General features: G+C 39.1%; 1 long non-coding RNA gene across 1 annotated transcript; it reads left to right on the forward strand.

Moving 5' to 3' along the window:
- The first annotated feature begins 266 nt into the window (after positions 1-266).
- Positions 267-4,635, forward strand: LOC138950392 (uncharacterized). Its single transcript, XR_011450643.1, has 4 exons — positions 267-426; positions 981-1,112; positions 1,822-1,905; positions 3,783-4,635. It is a non-coding gene; the product is annotated as an uncharacterized lncRNA (long non-coding RNA).
- Positions 4,636-8,905: the final 4,270 nt, after the last annotated feature.

The raw sequence follows: 8,905 nt of genomic DNA on the forward strand, positions 1-8,905 counted from the left end.
CCACTTCGTCTTTTAGTCATGCTCCGAATAAAATAATACATTAAAAATATTTGGGCCATGAGCAGATTCGAACCCGAGACCTACGCCTTGCCATGTCAGCGCTCTACCGATTGAGCTACGGAGACTCGTCGGGATCTAGCGTCGCTTAGAGTATATAATTTTTATACCCCCTAGACCGCTGCGGGACGTTTTTTTGTTTTTGTTTTTAATCGTGTTGTGCTTATATTTTTTCATCAAACATTTATTTCATCTGAGCCATCTAATAAGCGGTAAGTATTAGCATTTTTATTTTTACAATTTAATAATGTTACTAATTGTCCCATCATGCTTCAGCTGGACCAAAAAAGAACGTTGACACTTTTAGATCTGTGGACCTGTCTGCGTTGTCGCTGCGTTGATTTGGCTCAGGATTTCCGATTGTTATCTGTAAGTTGCTTGCTGAGATTTTGTATTAATTCATCTAAGCTAATTAGTCACTCGTATTTTTGTTGTAACATGTTCCTGTTACTTGTATCTGTGGACGTTTGAAGACAATTTCTCTAATTTTGCTGTCGCAACGGTTTCAGCTGATCAGTGGACCTTTTACATTAGACGTTCTGCGTTGGTAAATAAACTCTATTTCAATTTGATGTTGATTTTTTATTCTGGTTGATGTGCTTGGTTTTGTGTTATTGTTATACTTGTATGTCCAGGGGTTCCTTATAATTATAAATGGTGGTCCAGTGAACGATACCTTCCCGGCTTCCGCCTGTGGTCAGAGCAATACATTTGCAGATTTTCGGATTCTTCTTCTTCCTTTGGTTAGATCATAGATCTATGTACGATCTGCACGCTAGATAAGTGAAGCGGTAGGCTAAAAACAGCATACATTAATGAACAACATTCATCATAATAGTGTCCAGGTTGATTGTGTGCGCAATTTAGAATAATTCTATGCATGCTTGGTTGTATTTGATTTCACAGATCTATCACACTTTCAGGGAACTGGGAAGCCGTTTGAGCTGATGTGCCCATGTGGCGAATCGATGTGGGCGTAACCTGCGCACATTTCTTCTGAATTGCACTGAGGATGAACAGGAGGCACTGACGGCAACCCAGACGTGTTTACAAAGGTACGCATGTCCTGCATTTGCATATAGTGTGTAGTTTTGCAGAGAAATATTGACTTTCAAATTGATCTGATAAGTTTTGTTTGTTTGTTTGCTTAACGCCCAGCCGACTACGAAGGGCCATATCAGGGCGGTGCTGCTTTGACATTTAACGTGCGCCACACACAAGACAGAAGTCGCAGCACAGGCTTCATGTCTCACCTAGTCACATTATTCTGACACCGGACCAACCAGTCCTAGCACTAACCCCAGACGCCAGGCGGAGCAGCCACTAGATTGCCAATTTTAAAGTTTTAGGTATGACCCGGCCGGGGTTCGAAGCCACGACCTCCCGATCACCGGGCGGACGCCTTCGGTTGCGGAATCATTGATTATACTATTTTCTGAAATACTCTGTTTCAAAATTAATATCTCCGTGCAAAACACACCAGACAGTCGCCAAACTCATATGTGGACACACACACACACACACACACATACACACACACACACACACACACACACACACACACACACACACACACACACACACACACACACACACACACACAGCCAGCCCCCTCTCCTTCCACATTTGACAGAAATCTAAATGTTGATACACAGTTTCACAACAAACAAAAGTATGAGAATGAGAACACTTGTCAGTGTTGCTACGATGTGGAACTTCAGTAAAATAGTGTTTGATTTCTTAACATGCATCTTGTGTGTGCAGGAACCACACTGCTTGGCTGAGGCCGTTCACTTTCTGGAGATGGAGCTAACAGTAATGCGACGAAACCTTGTGGATGCACTTCATGTAAGTTTAAGCTTTCTGTGGGATACAGCGCAGTTACATTTTGAGAATGCTGCCTTATTTTGCAGTCTTCTCCTTAAAAGGTGGAAAAAAATATACATATTTTTAAGTTCAGTGAGTGCTGAGGCCTGCAATGATAAAATGTTTTCCTGAACTAAGTCTACTCAGAATTTCCATTCGTTATGGTAGAGTAGTGCCGTAAACACTGAGGCCAGCTTTAGTCAAATCATGGCCAACAGACAACACGCTCCTGATCCGCTTGGATCTGCCATTGCCGCTAACAGTGTATGCAGGGTGCATTCAATATGACACCCTTTTCTTTTGAAAATATTCTCATCGGAGTTTATGATTGGTTTTGACAGTGATCGCTGGCCTCCAATGGTCGCTGACAAGGTGTTTTCCTTCGGTTCACGTAGGTTTAGCTTGAGATCACGTGAGTTAAAAGCGATCCGTTTGTAAGTTTTGGTTAGTTTGATCTAAATAATGAAATATTTTAGAAAATTATGATAGAAATTAGAATGCATTTTATATTAAAGAATGCATTCCATATCATAGAACACATTCTATATATATTTATAGAATGCATTCTATAAAATAAAAAACATTGTATAATATAGAATGCATTCAATCATACTTGTCATTTGCCCAGAAATGTATTCTATTATAGAATGCATTCTATAACGTCCAACAATGCATTCTTATGATAGAATGCATTCTTATGATAGAATGCATTCCATAAAGCGCCACAAAACTTCTACAGGCCAGCTCGGTATGGTCCCTGCTTCGAAAGCAGATCTACAAACACTCTCACACACAGCTCTCTCTTTCTCTCTGTCTCTGTCTCTCTCTCTCTGTCTCTCTCTCTCTGTCTCTGTCTCTGTCTCTCTCTGTCTCTCTCTCTCTCTCTCTCTCTCTCTCTCTCTCTCTCTCTCTCTCTGTGCGTGTGTGTGGCTGTGTGTGTGTGTGTGTGTGTGTGTGTGTGTAGTTCTGCTTTTCTTTGCGGGGCTGGCCTGTTGTAGTTTCGGGACATTATGCATATAAATTATAATGCATTTCAGGACGTTAAAGAACGCATTCTATCATAAAAAGCATTTTGGTATTTTGTGTAAATAGAATGCATTTTATCATAGTAGGCAGTTCGGGACGTTATAGAATGCATTCTATAATATAGAATACATTACATAATAAATGATTTCCTTATAATTCATTATTTAGATCAAACCAACAAAACTTAGGTAGTTTCTTTACAAACGGATTACTAGAGGGTGCATTCAATATGACACCCTTTTCTTTGAACTAAAACTCATCGGAGTTCACGATTAATTGCGACAGTGATCTTTGGCTTCCAGTGATTGTTGACAAGGTGTTTTCCCTGGGTTCACATAGGTTAAGAACGAGTTAAGGAAAACGGGCGTGCTCAAGGCCTCACCACATTAGCAGTACGGTTTACTGCTTACCTTATATAAACAATTTGTAGAGTGCCATTTTCCAGAGTGGCCACGCGCTAATGAAATCCTTGCGAAAGACCTATTTTAATTCTACTTTTTGTTCTTAGGGACAGACTCCTGCTTCAAGAGGGATTACTTTTTACATTCAGTCGTGTGTGCATGTGCGTGCATGCGAGTGTCATTGTGTGTTGGGAAGGTGAGAGGGAATTGGACGTGACGTATTTGTTCTCTGTTATGTGACCTATGCCCGTTCTGGAATAAAAAAAGTTTACCTGTAACTGCGATTGTTGGAGATCTGCTGACAGCAAGAAGAAGTCCACTATTAGTTAAGATTTACACTTCAGTGTTATCAATTAAGTACAAACGTTTAACACAAACCTGTTAAGAGTTGGAAATGCATCATGTTCTAAAACTCACTTTTATTTCGAACAGGATGTTCCGGACAGCGAGTTGAAAACTAAACCAAAGACCAAGGGCCTGGAATCCTCCCAACTCTGAAGGGTGTTTTTGTTATCGGACTTTCGTGTGTGAACTTTCAAGATGGGGTTTACCACAGCTCCGTTCATATTATTTAATAGCAACATATACCGAGCAACAAAAGAAACGCGAAAAAATTCTGCAATGTTTGATTGACAAAATCTCGAACAATTATGGAGTTAGAATTATCAAACCACAACATTTTGATGAAGGCATGTTTGACACAGCTGTTGCGTGAGTATGTTGATGCTGCGATTGTTTCAACACACGGGACAAAACGAAGTTTTGGAGGTCTCGCTCAGTCAGCCTTCATCGCGTTCTCTGGCCACTGATCGGACACTGGTTGCTTCCAGTGATGTTCCTGGTATTGTCACCGGCTGAATTGAATCGATGTCGAAGACGCTGTGGAAGGAAATTGCGATCTTTTCTTATTGGGGTAATGCAAAAAAATCTACCGCGTTGCATAACTGCAGTGCTTCCAATGTCACCAGAACATTGCAGAAGGAGATAAACTGTTGACACATGCACGTTTAAAGCACATGCCAGCGCTTCTGGATCACCCCCAGTTTTAAATCGACCTGGCATTTTGGTGGTGTCAATCGTGGCATCCTGGCTGTTTCAAAAGTGAGACTGGCAGCAAGCGTGCCATGGTCTCTTTTGGTTGCTAATGCATTAGTGAACACATCTCACACATCAGATTTCTCCTGCTCTACTTGCACGTGCTGCGAGCGCGCATTATGTGTTTTACGATAAACCTGCTTGTCCCGTGTGTTAAAACAGTCACAGCATCAAAATAATCACACAAAAGCAAGGTCAAACTTGCCTTCATTAAACTTTTGTAGTTTAATAATTCTAACTCTATAATTGATGAAGATTTTGTCAATCAAACAATGACGAATTTTGTTGCTCGGTATATTATGTGTTCAACAATTCCTACCCCAGACCCGTTTGTTCTGCGACTGCTGCAGACATTTCTTTTTGTCAATTAAAAATGCTTCTTTGCTCACAAAATTTGATTTTAATGTCTTTCTGAATTGTATGACAGTGCAGGATGAAAGTGTTCCAAAAGTGTTCTAAAAGTGTTCCAAAAGTGTTCTAAAAGTGTTCCAAAAGCGTTCCAAAAGTGTTCTAAAAGTGTTCTAAAAGTGTTCTAAAAGTGTTCTAAAAGTGTTCCAAAAGTGTTCCAAAAGTGTTCTAAAAGTGTTGACCTGAACACTTTTATGTGTTCAGAAGTGGTTACAGCGGGGTGAACACTTAAAAGTGTTCAGATGTGAACACTTTTGGAACACTTTTGGAACACTTTTTTGTGTATAGAACACTTTTTGTGTTCCAAAAGTGTTCCAAAAGTGTTCTACTAAAAGGGTGTTCAGAAGTGGTTACAGAAAGGGTGTTCAGGAGTGGAACACTTTTGTTTAGAGTGTGTTTGGCGCGGTAGCGATTGCGCTGTGCTTCATAGCACGCTCTACTGTACCTCTCTTCGTTTTAACTTTCTGAGCGTGTTTTTAATCCAAACATATCATATCTATATGTTTTTGGAATCAGGAACCGACAAGGAATAAGATGAAATAGTTTTTAAAACGATTTCGGAAATTTAATTTTGATCATAATTTTTATATTTTTAATTTTCAGAGTTTGTTTTTAATCCAAATATAACATATGTATATGTTTTTGGAATCAGCAAATGACAAAGAATAAGATGAAATTGTTTTTGGATCGTTTAATTAATAAAAAAATAATTTTAATTACAAGTTTCCGATTTTTAATGACCAAACTCACTCAATAGTTTTTAAGCCACCAAGCTGAAATGCAATACCAAACCCCGGCCTTTGTCGAAGATTGCTTTGCCAAAATGTCAATCAATTTAATGGAAAAATGAGGGTGTGACAGTGCCGCCTCAACTTTTACAAAAGCCAGATATGACGTCATAAAAGGTATTTATCGAAAAAATGAAAAAAAACGTCCGGGGATATCATACCCAGGAACTCTCATGTCAAATTTCATAAAGATCGGCCCAGTAGTTTAGTCTGAATCGCTCTACACACACACACAGACAGACACACACACACACACACACACACACACACACACACACACACACATATACCACGACCCTTGTCTCGATTCTCCCCTCTATGTTAAAACATGTAGTCAAAACTTGACTAAATGTAAAAACAAGAGGCGAAGCCTTCAAGGCTCACGTAAGAAATAGACAAACAGTAACACAAACTCAATCACTCCGTCACACATACACACACACACACACAGTAAGCATAGGTGACACTGTGCAAGAAAGCGAGACACTAGATCTAGATCTGTCTGTCTGCATGTAGCCTACTTACAGGGACACGACTGCCAACTAGTCTCGGCCCGCTCAAAATAACAATGACCGAGACTTTCAGTAATTCCTTCGCGTGACGTCTAACCCTCTTACGCCATAATGTGACGTCTTCAAATGACGAAATGTTAAAGTTTCTACCACAGACATACACACGCACGCACGCACGCACAGACAGACAAAGTTATGATCGCATAGGCTACACTTACGTGAGCCAAAAATGAGCAATGAAAAATGAAACCAAAACGAAACAAACCAGAATAATAACGCTTGAAGGGCCTGAAGTTGAAAGAGAGAGAGAGAGAGAGAGAGAGAGAGAGAGAGAGAGAGAGAGAGAGAGAGAGAGAGAGAGAGAGAGAGAGAGAAAGAAAGAGAGAGAGAGTGTCAACAATCTACGACACGACTGTCAACTAGTCTCGGCCCGCTCAAAAAACTATGACCGAGACTTTCAGTAATTCCTTCGCGTTACGTCTAACCCTCTACGCCATAATGTGACGTCTTCAAATGACGAAATGTTAAAGTTTCTGCCACAGACATACACACGCACGCACGCGCGCACGCACATACGCACGCACGCACGCACAGAGAGACAAAGTTACAATCGCATAGGTGAACAGCTCAGATCATGGGTCATTTTAACACCTTCACATTTAAATGCTTATTTTATAGCCATCCATTGAATTGAGAAGAAAACAAAGCATACTAAACTGCTAAGCATGAATCAAACAATAAGAAAATAAAAAGAAACAACAGCATCGTTTTGTATGTGTGGGTAGTAAACACGTTTTATTTACAAAACACGGCGGAAAATGGCGACAAATTTGTTGCACAGCGACAGGTCACTTTCTTCAACCAAGGCCAGTACTTTCATACATGACAAAGGAAAGCAAATATGGCCTGAATAATAAAGTTATAGTGTTCCTTTGCGTGTCTGAGTGATAAACTGTTTTAACCAACTATCTTCTGAAACGTAATTGCACTCAGCAGATTTTGTCTTCAGCTCATAACTTTCGTGTCACACGGTCTTTGCGACAAACAGATAGATCGCATTCTCGCAGAAAATCATTGACAACACAGACCAGTCATTTTTAGCATTGCATTTGGGAAGGGCTACTATTATAGTGTGTTTTAAGAAAGAAAAACATTACAGTATCGGCAAAACACGACCAAATAAGTTTTCGTGTCACAGCGTTATGGGCGTGAGATTGTGTTCTCACACTGTAGCAAAATCATTGACAACACAGACAAGTCAGTTTTAGCATAGACATTGGGAAAGGCTACTATTATAGTGTGTTTTAGGAAAGAAAAACATTATAGTATCAGCAGAACACGACCAAATCATTTGCGTTTTGGGCGTTATGGGCGTTTTTTCACACTGCAGATCATATCTCAAAAACTACAGAGTGGATCTTTATGAAATTTGATATGGATATTTTTGACTGGATTTTCTCATAGAAGGTTTTCCCGTTTATTGATAGGACAGTTTGATGACGTCATATTTTACCGTTTGCCAAAAGGTCGAGGCAGCACTTTCACAGTTACAGTTTTTCATCAATTTGATCGAATTTCTTATCACACAATCGCAGATCTAGGCCGGATTATGGGATTGCATTTCAGTTTGGTCACTTAAAGTTTTGTTATTGAAATGTTTGTTCGAAATATGTCATTTTTTCAAATTTTTAAAAACTAATATTTGAAACAAAAAAATTATATTGGTGTATTCCCTATTGCGTCCTGTATCTAAAACTATATAGTTTTGTTGTTTTGTATTGATAATTATGCTTAAAAATGAAGAAAACCGATAAATAACCACTATCTTTATTTATGAAAAAAGACACTTAAAAACAACTTCTATCTATTCTTTACCATTTTCTGATTCCAAATATATATAGTTTCATGGTGTTTGACGTTGAAAATAGGCTAAAACTTAACAAACTCGGATCGTTGAATGGAAATTATACTTCCAAGCTCCGTGCAGCTGACAACATGATAAAAACACGTCATTTCAAGTGTGGAACACGCTCATGACGTCATACTGAAAGGTGATGAATTATGGCTTCACCTTGCGATGTTTCATTTCAAACATGGTAACATTTTTAAAGGGGTTTCTTTCTCAGATTTCTGTTTGCCCCCTGTCTGTCTCTCTATGTCTCCGTCTGTCTGACTGATTCAATTAAATGTGTAATTACTTAGTTTCGCAAAAGTCAAACTAAGTAGGATATACCTAATTGATTCAGGTCTCTAAATTCTTATTGTAAAATTGTAAGTTTTATTCAAAAAAAATTTAATTGGTGTTTTAAACTCAATAATGGGGCATGCTGTGATGAGTGGAAGAATGTGTGCTTACGAGCAGAAAAAGCCCATCAAAGTCAAGAATCGTGTTTTTCTTTTTCTATTTTCACCTTGTAGCTTCATACAGACACTAAGCAACAGTGTAGTTCCACTTCCAGTGCAATATCTTGTATTTTAATTTTGACCATCTGTGTAACACTTTATTGACCCATGATCTGAGCTGTTCACATAGGCTACACTTACGTGAGCCAAAAAAAAACCCAGTTATCGCCGAGACGATATTGAGATAGTCTTGACTAACCACGCCCAAAAAGGACGGGTCACGCTCGTCTCTGTGTAGCGTACTAACGCAGTACTTACTTAACCTATTTTCTGTCATTCTGAGCACATTAATTTTATAGAGTAAACATGTCATGTATATATTTTTGAATTCAGGAGAAATTGAGAAATA

This window comes from Littorina saxatilis, linkage group LG16 (assembly GCF_037325665.1).
Source record: "Littorina saxatilis isolate snail1 linkage group LG16, US_GU_Lsax_2.0, whole genome shotgun sequence".
NCBI classification, from domain to species: Eukaryota; Metazoa; Mollusca; class Gastropoda; order Littorinimorpha; family Littorinidae; genus Littorina; species Littorina saxatilis.